Raw genomic sequence first — 13075 nt, 5'->3', positions numbered from 1 at the left:
GGTGTCATATATATAAAGTAGCCGTTTCAGTTAAAATTTCCTTTTTCAATTAACAGATGGGACATTGTATTTTATTGCTGTTGTTCGCAATATTCTCCAGATAGGAAGGCTGCTGTTTCTAAATATCCAATCTCTTTTAAGATTCTCTGAAAATTAAAAATGTGAAAGACTATTAACCAGTGGTAAATATTCCTTGAAACCTGTGTACCTAGAGAGGTCTTATTTTTTCATAGACAGATTTGCATATTCTTTATATTCTTCTAAGCAGATTGCCAGATTTTCATTCTTGAATTTGTGTACTGGTCACCCTGAAGAGTTGCTTTTAACACAGTATTGTATAGTTCTGGAATAGCTTGGGGCGGTTTTTCGAAGATATTTTCGTAACGTTACTATGTAGATGATTCTGTCTTTTCTTCAAAATTGTTAGAACTCTTGATGCAAGTGCAAAACAGTGTTCATAATATTTTAATATATGTTCATATTGAGACTAATCTGAAAATATTTAGTACAACTTATCAAAATGGTATTCAAATTCAGGCTTTTTTCCTGTTATACTGGTCAATTGAATTGAATCTAAAGTGGAAAATTCAAACAAATAATAAATGCACACAAAACGAGACACGAGTAAGCTGCATGTAATGATTGGAATTAAAATTAGCATCCTCTCCGGGGAGGGGGAAGGGTAAGCTGGGACAAAGTGAGAGAGTGGCATGGACATATATACACTACCAAATGTAAAATAGATAGCTAGTGGGAAGCAGCCGCATAGCACAGGGAGATCAGCTCGGTGCTTTGTGACCACCTAGAGGGGTGGGATAGGGAGGGTGGGAGGGAGGGAGATGCAAGAGGGAAGAGATATGGGGACATATGTATATGTATAACTGATTCACTTTGTTATAAAGCAGAAACTTACACACCATTGTAAAGCAATTATACTCCAGTAAAGATGTTAAAAACAAAATTAGCTTCCTCTCATCTCTTGTCTGACCTTAAATGAAATATTTTTTAAGAATCTATCCATAATCCTCTTCTCTTTTCCATAATGCTTTCCATGAGAGATAGTATCCAATCTTTTTACTTTAAATTCTACTCTTACTCTCAGTGACTTTCCTTTTCTATCTTTCTTTTGAAATTCGTATCTGTATTTCCAGAAATCCGCCATACATTTCCAGATGTTCTACCAGTGTGTCCTATATGACCGCCATTGAACTATCCTCTCCACTCTTTTCCATATATTCTGTTCTTTTTTTCCATATATCTGTTCTTTTTTATTTTTCCTATATTATTGAATGCCATATCATCCACCTAAACCTCCAAAGTAAAAAAGCTTAGAAACATTATCAGCTTTTCTTTTTCACACATTTTCACATCTAAGTATCTCTCGTACTGTCTCTCTTCTTAGTTGAATCACTGTTTTAGTCCAGTTTCTCCCCATTTCTTTTTTTTAATATTTTAAAATTCTTTATTAAAGCAAGCTTCTTAGCTGCACTTTGATGGGGTTGTATAAAAAGCATCACAGCATTAATCCCATCAACACCAAAGTTACTGCAATCACGTTCATTTATAAGCATTCATTAAATTTGCTATCACCATCACCACATTATTGCAATGTCAAAGAGACTGAGTCATTTCACTTCTTCAAGAAAAATTACATTGACACGGTTACTGAAAGCTTTCAGTAATAGGGAGAAAAAATTTTTCTTAACTATTTCAACACAGAACAGAATGTTCAGGATCCTATATTTAATAAAAATATCAGCAAACAGGGTACCATCTTGGTCTATAAATGATGTTCTCCACAAGGGACTTACAAGTGTTTTTAAAACACCACTAAGGGGACATTGGTGAAAGTTTATCTTTGACACATTTTTTAAAAACCTGTTAGTAGCTTTGCCATAAAACTGATTTAAGGTAGTTGGGTTTTTTTCGGAAACATTTAGAACAATCCAACACTTGGTATTAAAACTCAGATCAGCACACTGTACTAAAACATAACAGCAGCATTTTATAGACTAGCTGCAATTTTCACTAGCTGTGTTCACCAACCGTTTAACAGAATTTTAGTGTTCTCCTAAGCCATATGCATGTCTCATATAAACAAGTATTAATGGGTGTTTTGAATATTCTTCACCAACTACAAGAGGAGGAGAATCTGCCTGTATTATCTCTATTGGTGTTTGTAAAATGTGAGACAGGGCTCTTAGCTCAAGCTGACCTCCCCATGCAGCGTTGTTTATGATATCATCACAGTACTTTCCAAACTCTTCTGAAGTATACATATCTCCTGTATTAGGATTTGTTAAAAATGGCAGAAAGTCTTCCACGTGGCTTTGCATAGAGTCAGCAGTCTGACATCTTAAGGCAGCCACAGTCAAGACTGCAGTCCTGTTCTTTCAGTTGATCTTCAATGGCTCTGTACATACAGTGGCCATCAGATGGAATCTGTTTAATTTCCAACTGTCTAGCTGCCAATATTTGAGCAAGTTTTTCACTTTCTACATGTCTAGCTCCAGTTAAGTTTTCAATTTCAGCTTCAGCTATCCTTTCTTCCCGCTCCTTTTCCAGTGCAGCTTTTTTATCCCATCTCTCCTGTGCTTTTGATATCTGAAACGGCTGATTCTCAAGAACCAAGTTTGAAATATTGACAGCAACAGAATCTATTTTACTCTCCTTAGAAGTCAGCTTCAATTGCTCCAGCTCCTCTTTATGTTTCTGTTCCATTTCTGCTTCTAACTTAGCAACATCTTCAGTAAGTTGCCTCCTCCTCTTTTTGTCATTCTTAGGGACAGCATTCTTCATACCCTGAATTTTGGCTTGCAACTCCTTCTTCTCTTTGCGATGCCTTCTCACCAGCTGCTCTTCCTCATCAAGCTCCTCTGTCAAGACTGCCTCCATGACGACTAGGTAACCCTCTCCCCATTTCTTTTATATTGCACATTATCTCTGTGTCTGTCTCTACTCTCCCTCTCCTCCAGTGTAACCACATTTATTAAATGTGGTTCATAAAATATATATCTCCTCATGTTACATGCTTAAAATCCTTCCTTGGGCTCCTATGACCATTAAAATCCAAATCCTCAAGTGCCAAACAAGAGCTTTAACAATCAAGCCTCATTTTATCTTTACAGACTTGGGCTTACAATTGTCCCTGTGTCCATTTTTATATTCTATATGATGCATTTTGTTTGGTATTCTCTTCTTACGTTCAGTGTTAAGTGGACAAATTCTCACTGATTCTCTAATATTCTGCCCCAATATTTCTGTGAAGTTTTTCTTGACATTCCTTTTCCCCATGTCCCTCTGGGGTTGTACAGCGTCACAGCCCTGTTGTGTGTGTGTGTTGTATGCATGCATTTATAACTGTAATCATTCCCTTATAGATTTGTCTCTGCTGCTAAACTGAGGAATTTTGCCATTTATGTCTTTAAAATTCCTATGCTTAGTTGGTCCCATAGTAAATGTCATTATCTATTTTGAATGAATGAATGAGAGATGAAGTAGCCAGCCACCCCAGACTAGAAGATGAATCTCCTTCTGCAATTCACTATATCTATACCTTGGATATAAATTTTTAGAGTTTTAGAGGGTATGAAAACTACATCAACCATTTCCTGTCTAAAATGAGTGTTTCTTCACAGATTGCTTTTCCATGTGGTCATTATTAAACGCACCAGTCAAATGTGTTTTGATTCACACACCAGTCAAATTTAGTCAGATTCATTGTTTTTGTCATTGGCAGGAATAGACTTTGAATTTTCTCCTCAGAATAATATTTTACACCCAGAAATTATGATCTCCAGGAATAAAGTTTCTTACATCATTTAGGGTTGATTCTCTTCCATATAGGTCTTGGCTGAGTTTGGTTTCCAGTATGGCATTCATGTTCAAAGCTAGAGGGAACACTGGGTTCAAACTATAAAATAAGTGAGTGATTACAGAAGGATGATTACCAGGGTGGTGTGTGTTTGTGTGGGTGTGTCTGTCTGTGTGTGTGTGTGTAGTATGTATTCTGATGGTCCACTTCCGGCATTAACAGGGCTCATAAAAACATCTTGTACAGCATCTTTTTTGGCCCAAACAGTGTTTCACTGTCTCTGCCTGAAAACTATAGAAAGTTGTCTGTTTTGCACATTAGTACAGGATGTGATAAATTGGTTTGGGTTACTGTTAGTTACTTCTCATAATTCTCCTATCCCCAAATGATTCAATTCAAGCCAAGCTATTGCTCCTGGTACTTGACTATGAAATTATGAATATATCACAAGGAGAAAGAAGTTACTCACAAGGCTTTAAAAAAAATAGATCCTCAATTTTAACACTTGTCAGAAGTATTAGGACTTACCATATTGTACATTGCTATTTAAATAAGGCACTTATGTCTGTGTCCATATAATATAAATGTGACTTGACCCAGAAAACTATTCCTTCTGGAAAATATGTACAATATCTGCCAAAAAGGCACTTGGATACTTTGTTTTGTCAAGACTTATTTCTCCTCTTGGGCAAGGTTTGAAACCAGAGCCATGAGCATTTACACTGGTCAGTAATTCCCAGAAACATTTTTGGAAAAGACACAGAGAATTGCCTTCAGCCTCAGCGCCTTTCCATTTGGCTAATTTTCCTGCACCTGTTAGAATTGTTCTGCATGCCAAGTGGCCTCCATGCTCTCCAGATATTTTGTCTCAGTCTGCAGAATCATGACTCTGTGCATGGTTAAAACAGAGATATGTCCCGCCAGAGCTTGGCTTTATTTTTCAGTGCCCTTGGTGCTCTAAACTGGACTAAATGCTTAGTGGTGAGAGGTCTTATGATATAGATGGGTGCTGCTCTGATAAGACAAAACTCTGAGTCTCTGGTATAACTCTGTTTTATTCTTTTAATGACTGCTGTAGCAGGAATGAGTTCAGCCACACATAACAGAAAATCTGACAAAGAGTGGTTTAAAAAGAGGAGATTTTATTTTTCTTGCACAACCAGAAACCTAGGGGTAGGCAGTCCAGACCAGCACAACAGGGACCCAGAACCTCCTTCCACTGAGTTATCTTGACATATTGTCTTTCGTCCTCATACTTTTCAGATTGTCGTCACCAGATGGCTATTACCCTTCCAGGCTTCCAGTTCCAGGCTTCATGTCTCAGCCTTGAAGAAGGGGAAGGGGAAAAGGGCAAAATGTCTTTCTTCTAGTGTATCTTTGTCTTTTTAATTAGGAAGGAAGAGACGGTCTCCCCTGAGACTTCTGCCTACATCTCATTGGCCTGAATTGGGATACCTAGTCATCCCTAGCTTCAAGAGATGTGGAGAGTAGATTTTACTCTCAAAGTCAGGATCTGTTAGTAAGGAAGACCGGGGTAGTGTGTTTTGGGCGGGCACAGCTGTATAACATTCCAGTGTGTGTGATAGCTCCCCCATTAGTAGGTCTTCAGATCTACTCTCTACCCGTCTTCATTCTGCTGTCTGCCCCAGGGCTTGATCTATCTATGTTCAATAGGCCCCCATTCTTTCTTATGTCAGGTTCTCTAGAAGCAGATCCTGAAATGGGGATTTGAGGACACGTGATATATCGAGAGAGTGCTTTCAGGAGAAAGCAGCAGGGGAGGCAGATAGAAGGAGCCTCAGAAGAATGTGGTTTCATGTGAAATCTAGCTTGGTACAATTCCAGGATCCCAGGGGGAGCTTCGGAGCATAAACTGTGACACAGTCTTTTCCCACTTGAGGCAGGGGAGCAGGGTTTTTGTAGCACCTCCGCAGTCAGTCACAGAGGATTTGTAACTCCCAGGAGCCTCCAGGTAAGGTGACCTCAATCACCCAAAGGTAATCCTTTTAAGAAGGGTGCAGGGGTAAGCCTTTAGCAGAAGCACCTGCAGCAGCTGGGGAATGGACATGCCAAGCAAATCCTTGAGAGGGATTTCAGTGCTCTGGGCTGCAACCAACAGCTTCTACATGAGCTTGCTGGCTTCCCTTGGATTTGACCGGTGGGGAGGTAGAGCATGCTATCAGCAAGAAGGAAGAGAGGGAGGTCAAGGTGTTTATTCCCTTGGCTTCCTCCCTGCTGAATTTCTTCCTAAGAACTCTTCAGTATATAAGAAAATGTCAACTCAAAACTGATAAAGCAGTTAGATTCCATTTTGAAAAGACATGAGGTGCACTAGAAGAATTAAGCTAATAAACAAAAAATTCTCAAGCAGTGAATCATGGACTTTCATGGATAATAAAAATAATTTTGAATTTGTTCTCTTCACAGTTACTGGATACAGAAAAACCAAAACAGATATTTCACTTTCTAAATGATTATATTTTTAATTTAGAAAAAAATTTTCACCCTAAATTGTAAGAAACTGCATATAAAATGTGCAAAAAAAGAAACATTCCTTTAAAATGTAGGGAAGAAATAAGGACATGGAAATATCTGCATGACTATGAAGAAGATTCACATACAAATAATTCCCAAACTGATTTCTATAGAGACTGTTTTCCAGACATTATAGATCAACTATAGTCCTGACTGAAGCGAGATCTGAAAAAAATATATATATATAGCAAGATACTAAATTTGAAATTTTAAAATAATATCCTAGTACTGAAAAAATTTAAAGCAGAACTTAAATACGGTATGGACCTAGTTACTGCTTTAAGAAGAGGTAAAATTGCTATATAGGTGATAGTGATTTATATGCTACATTTAAAATATTTTGCAATAATTTCTATAATAATTTATTATATATGACCCTGTTACAGAGTTTAAAAGTGATTTGTAAAATTCATGATTAATTTCCAAATATATGGAATGCCTTTTAAGTGTCATAAAGAAATTCAGGTGTGACTCAGAAAAATGACGATTCTCTGAATGGAAATTAATTAAAACGATCCATCAAAGAGCTACAATGTCCTGATAAATAGTGGCTAATCTGTCATTGCTGTAAATAGAACCCAAATTATGTGAAAATATTGATTATAAAATATAAATATATATTTGCCTGAAATGAAGGCAAAAATAAATTTTATCAGAAACATATAATACTTAATGAATTATGTATCTCTTAATTTGATTATTTGTTTGACCATAACAGGCCTAAAGAGAACATTCAGACAAGCACAATAATAATTCAACTAAGCTATCTTTGTTACTTTGCTGATTTTCAGTCATATAAAAAAGCATAGCTGTATCAAAAATGTATATGCATATATATTGATCTCATTTCTATTAAAGTATACTTATCAAGGTAGGAGGACAGAACATGTTTTACTGATGAATTATTAGCTTGATGAATAAACTTTAAATATTAGACATGGGTTATGTCATCCTCCATTTGCTCTTTTGCTCCAGGCCCACAAATTTTAGATGCAAGCACCTGCCTCTCTTTGCTATTCAAGACGAGTTTGAGCACTTGACCTCTACCAGCATTCTGTAAAGTTTCAGCCATTGCAGTAAACTTTGTTTTGTCAACAGTGATATAAGGATGGTTTAGCACTTAGTTAACAAGGTAATTAAGTTTTCTCTATTTCAACAGTTTGAATAATTGAAATAATACTATATAGACTCAGAGCAAAGGCTTTAAAGTCCAATATGAGTTTAAAATCTGGCCTCATCAATTATTATCTAAGTAGATAAGGGCAAGTTAATTAACCTCTTCTGTCTTCCATCTCCACCTCCAAAATAAAGATAATTTTGTTACTGCTTTGGGTTGTTGCGAAGTCTAATAGTCTTTAGCACAGTAAATAGTTATTATATAGTAGCTGCTATTTATATTGTCGTGCTGTCATGCCAACAGAGCACATAGGTAGACCACACGCACACCAGACCTGCCTGAGCAGCATTCTGAGGAAAACCTTGGAGACAGGCACAGCAGCAGATGTGTGGGACTCTGGCTGTCCATGTGCTCTTGGGCAGACCCAGAAGTCTAGCCAAGCCAGAATTCCAACCCTGGGAGAAAGACTCTGTCCTTCAGGTCACAGGGGGGTCTTAAGCAGCATGATTACAGAACATCCATCCATCACCTGGCCTGAGCAGGGACTGTGATACGATAGCAGTGTGGTGTGGAAGAACCTTTGCCCCAGCCTTATTTTGCTAGCAAATGAGTGCACCCATGGGGAGTGAGAGCAGCGGCCCCAACTCTAGTGTGATCAGGGAACTGGGTCCCAGTGGAACTGAGTGACAAGGCAGGATTGCTGCGGGATTTGCACGTCAGCATTTCTGTTTGAGGAAGCTCTACCCCTAATCTGCTTTGATGAGGAGGGTGGTGGTCTCCATCTTGGCTTGACCAAGATTTGTTGCCTTAAGGACAGGGCAGTGGCAAGTTTTCAAGGAGGTTTGTAGGGGGTCAGCTCGTCTTGTGGAAGACCAGCCTGCTGGGGACCAGTCTTGGACAAGTAATCTTTTAACCCTCAAATAATATTAATAATACATGTATCGAATTTAATGGTGATAAAATGAGTTTATGTTTCATTGGCTACCACTTCCATTTTAAGACTGTGTCTAAACTTGAATAATAATTCTCACTAATAGATTTATAATCCATGTAAGTGTATGTGAGGGGGGCTTGCTTAATATAGGGGTACATTTAATTTTAGTCTTTAGATGATCTTTAAAAGCAAAGTCCACTTTCTAAGTGTATGTATTTTTAATGACAAGAGAAAAAAAGTAAAAAATAATTACAATAAAAATATGCAAAGAAAGGAAGATAGTAACATGTTTAGTTATGAGTTTATGGCAGAATAAATAATTTTCCTAAAATGCCATATTTTGAGATAGAAAAGTGATCTGATTATGGCTTTTGCTTTTTCATTCTCTCTTTACGTGAGAACTCTGTACAACTAATTCATCATACATACAAACACACACAAAATCATTTAAGGAACTGATCTTTTATGTGCCAAAATTCCACCCAAAATTGCAGATACAAACCCTTGCCAAAGGGTTTATTTTTAAGACTCGGATAGCTTGTTCACTGTGTCATTTCCAGCATGCACCCACAAACCACTAACGACACAGAAGAGCAATGAAAAAGAATCAACGTGGAATAGCTTAACGACACTATGTTGCAAACTGATGACGTGTATGTGTTGTTCCCTTAGAGAGGTTAATAAATTTGGTTGAAAAGTGTATATGCTCTCATCCTAGGAGACTCCAAAACAGAATCCTCATGCACATATTTTCTTTTAAGTATGTGAAATTGTTAGTCTGCTTTTGCAAAGAGAAAGACTAGAGTTTTGCTGTAGGATACTCAGTTATCTTCCTGTGAAAAATGCTAACTTCATTTTAGTGCTTCAAGGAATAGGTGTTTAAGGTTGGGTGTTTTGCTCCCTTATAGAACTTGGACACATGATCTCAGGGCCTATTATTTCAGGTCAGGGGAATGAATTCACTTGTTCCTGCCACAATCGAGTGTTGTTCCTGAAGCAACACAGTCTACCCTTGACCAAGGCAAGACTGATATGACGGTGTCTTGGAGGAATCGAGGTTAAACATCTAAGCATAATTTTTGCTCCCCTAGTGTGTTTTATCCTATTGCAGAAGTTGTTTGGGGGACGCTGCCAGGCTTGGATAGGTGAACGTAAGCAGGGTGAGCTGCTGTGGAACACAGCACCAGGGCTAGAACTGAACACTGTAACTCTTGATAACGTGTCCTGATTCAACGTGTCCCTTCCCAGTCTTTACGCCTCATCGCCTCACTAACTCCCTCTTGCTTCATCTTACATTGCCTAAAGAACATTGACTTTGTGTACTGTTCTTTCAGCTTAGAATATCGGATCCTGGCCACTCCCTCTCTCTCTTTCACCTCACGAGCTATGTTTTGCCCTCCAAGTCCTGGCTTACTGTCCCGGCCCTGATTTGCACCCCATTGCGCCAGTCCTAGCACTGCCCGCTTGCACTGATTGTGCTTTGCTGGGCCATAGAGACTGAATACCTCAGCGTCTTACTTTCTCACATATTTGAGTCTCACCTTCAGAGCAATTTCTATAAATTATAAAATGCTTATGAGAGTTATGTGAATATGTAAGCAGGGATGAAATGAAGTCCAAGAATTTTCTCTTTTTTCCCCCATAACCCTCCGTATACTATTAGAAATGAAATGGGCTTAAGATGCAGAAAGCAACCCTACACAGCCCTAAAAACAATGTTTGGCAGAAAATAAATATTAGGAATTTTAATTTTTATAATCATTGTTAATAAAAGTAGAGTATATTCGTTTTAAAGCATGGTCAATCATAACAGTTACTTTTTCTTTTATATGAGGATTAACCATTACAATAAAGTGTATTTTGACATTGAGCAAGAAATAATTTTAAAAAAGAAGTGTGTGTAAGAGAAAGGACAAATGAAAATAACATAGGGAACAGCTACTTACTTATATCTATAGGTTAGCAGGGGACTATAGGCCCAGAGAAAGGTTTCTGAAAGAATCAACACACTGCAAACACTTAAATGAAGTTTGAGTTATTCTGGGAGGGGACATCCATATTGAATTCCTGAAGAAATCGAGAATACAGCACTATTAAAAAAAAACAAAGAACAGATTTTCTATTTGAAATAGTAAGTGAAAGAGGAAAAAATAGTTGAAGAAAATATGAAAAGCTTAGTGTTGTATAATGAAAGCCGACTAATTCCCTTAAAGATGGATGAAGTTCCTAATAAAGGTCAGTTTAAAGCATACTTCAGGATGCATATCTATACCCATTATGCATATAAGATACCACATGATATGGTGGCCAATATATTACAGATTACAAAGTATCTTTTTTTAAAAATTTATGTGGATTTTTTTTAACATCTTTATTGGAGTATAATTGCTTTACAATGTTGTGTGAGTTTCTGCTGTATAACAAAGTGAATCAGCTATATGTATACATATATCCCCATATCCCCTCCCTCTTGTGTATCCCTCCCACCCTCCCTATCCCACCCCTCTAGGAGGTCACAGAGCACCAAGCTGATCTCCCTGTTCCATGCAGATGCTTCCCACTAGCTATCTATTTTACATTGGGTATTGTATATATGTCAATGCTACTCTCTCACTTCGTGCCAGCTTACACTTCCCTATCCCCGTGTCCTCAAGTCCATTCTCTACCTCTGTGTCTTTATTCCTGTCCTGCCCCTAGGTTCATCAGAACCATTTTTCTTTTCTTAGATTCCATACATATGTGTTAGCATATGGTATTTATTTTTCTCTTTCTGACTTACTTCACTCTGTATGACAGACTCTAGGTCCATCCACCTCACTACAAATAACTCAATTTCGTTTCTTTTTATGGCTGAGTAATATTCCATTGTATATATGGGCCACACCTTCTTTATCCATTCATCTGTCGATGGACACTTAGTTTGCTTCCATGTCCTGGCTATTGTAAATAGAGCTGCAATGAACATTGTGGTACATGATTCTTTTTGAATTATGGTTTTCTCAGGGTATATGCCCAGTAGTGGGATTGCTGGGTCATATGGTAGTTCTATTTTTAGTTTTTTAACGAACCTCCATACTGTTCTCCATAGTGGCTTTATCAATTTACATTCCCACCAACAGTGCAAGAGGGTTCCCTTTACTCCACACACTCTCCAGCATTTATTGTTTGTAGATTTTTTGATGATAGCCATTCTGACCTGTGTGAGGTGGTACCTCATTGTAGTTTTGATTTGCATTTCTCTAATGATTAGTGATGTTGCGCATCCTTTCATGTGTTTGTTGGCAATGTGTATATCTTCTTTTGAGAAATGTCCATTTAGGTCTTCTGCCCATTTTTGGACTGGGTTGTTTGATTTTTGACATTGAGCTGCATGAGCTACTTGTAAATTTTGGAGATTCATCCTTTGTCAGTTGTTTCATTTGCAAATATTTTCTGCCATTCTGAGGGTTGTCTTTTCGTCTTGTTTATGTTTTCCTTTGCTGTGCAAAAGCTTTTAAGTTTCATTAGGTCCCATTTGTTTATTTTTGTTTTTATTTTCATTTCTCTAGGAGGTGGTTCAAAAAGGACCTTGCTGTGATTTATGTCATAGAGTGTTCTGCCTATGTTTTCCTTGAAGAGTATTAGAGTGTCTGGCCTTACATTTAGGTCTTTAATCCATTTTGAGTTTATTTTTGTGTATGGTGTTAGGGAGTGTTCTAATTTCATTCTTTTACATGTAGCTGTCCAGTTTTCCCGGCACCACTTATTGAAGAGGCTGTCTTTTCTCCAGTATACATTCTTGCTTCCTTTATCAAAGATAAGTTGACCATATGTGCATGGGTTATCTCTGGGTTTTCTATCCTGTTCCATTGATCTATATTTCTGTTTTTGTGACAGTACCATACTGTCTTGATTACTGTAGCTTCATAGTATAGTCTGAAGTCGGGGAGCCGATTCCTCCAACTCCGTTTTTCTTTCTCAAGATTGATTTTACTATTCAGGGTCTTTTGTTTTTTCCATACAAATTGTGAAATATTTTGTTCTAGTTCTGTGAAAAATGCCATTGGTAGTTGGACACGGATCACATTGAATCTGTAGATTGCTTTGGGTAACATAGTCATTTTCAGAATATTGATTCTTCCAATCCAAGAACATGGTATATCTCTCCATCTGTTTGTATCACCTTCAATTTTTTTCATCAGTGTCTTATAGTTGTATGCATACAGGTCTTTTATCTCCTTAGGTAGGTTTATTCCTAGGTATTTTATTCTTTTTTGTTGCAATGGTAAATGGGAGTGTTTCCTTAATTTCTCTTTCAGATTTTTCATCATTAGTGTATAGGAATGCAAGAGATTTCTGTGCAGTAATTTTGTATCCTGCTACTTTACCAAATTAATTGATTAGCTCTAGTAGTTTTCTGGTAGCATCTTTAGGATTCTCTATGTATAGTATCATGTCATCTGTAAACAGTGACAGCTTTACTTCTTCTTTTCCGATTTGGATTCCCTTTATTTCTTTTTATTCTATGCTTGCTGTGGCTAAAACTTCCAAAACTATGTTCAATAACAGTGGTGAGAGTGGACAACCTTGTCTTATTCCTGATCTTAGTGGAAATGCTTTCAGTTTTTCACCATTGAGAATGATGTTGGCTGTGGGTTTGTCAAATATGGCTTTTATTATGCTGAGGTAAGTTCCC

At 37.5% G+C, this 13075-nt stretch overlaps 1 pseudogene across 1 annotated transcript in view; it reads right to left on the bottom strand.

Annotated features, from left to right (window-relative positions):
- LOC309627460 (deubiquitinase OTUD6B pseudogene) overlaps positions 1-13075 on the bottom strand; it is a 30623-nt pseudogene extending 17548 nt beyond the window's left edge. The window contains exon 1 of the transcript in view: positions 1-13075. This exon is cut by the window's left edge and continues 17548 nt beyond it. The product of the transcript in view is annotated as a deubiquitinase OTUD6B pseudogene (transcript).

The sequence above is a fragment of the Balaenoptera borealis genome (genome assembly GCF_965194805.1).
Source record: "Balaenoptera borealis genome assembly, chromosome: 4".
In the NCBI taxonomy this organism is placed as follows: domain Eukaryota; kingdom Metazoa; phylum Chordata; class Mammalia; order Artiodactyla; family Balaenopteridae; genus Balaenoptera; species Balaenoptera borealis.
Note: the sequence above shows the minus strand (reverse complement) of the source record. Positions and strands in the feature narration are given on the sequence as shown.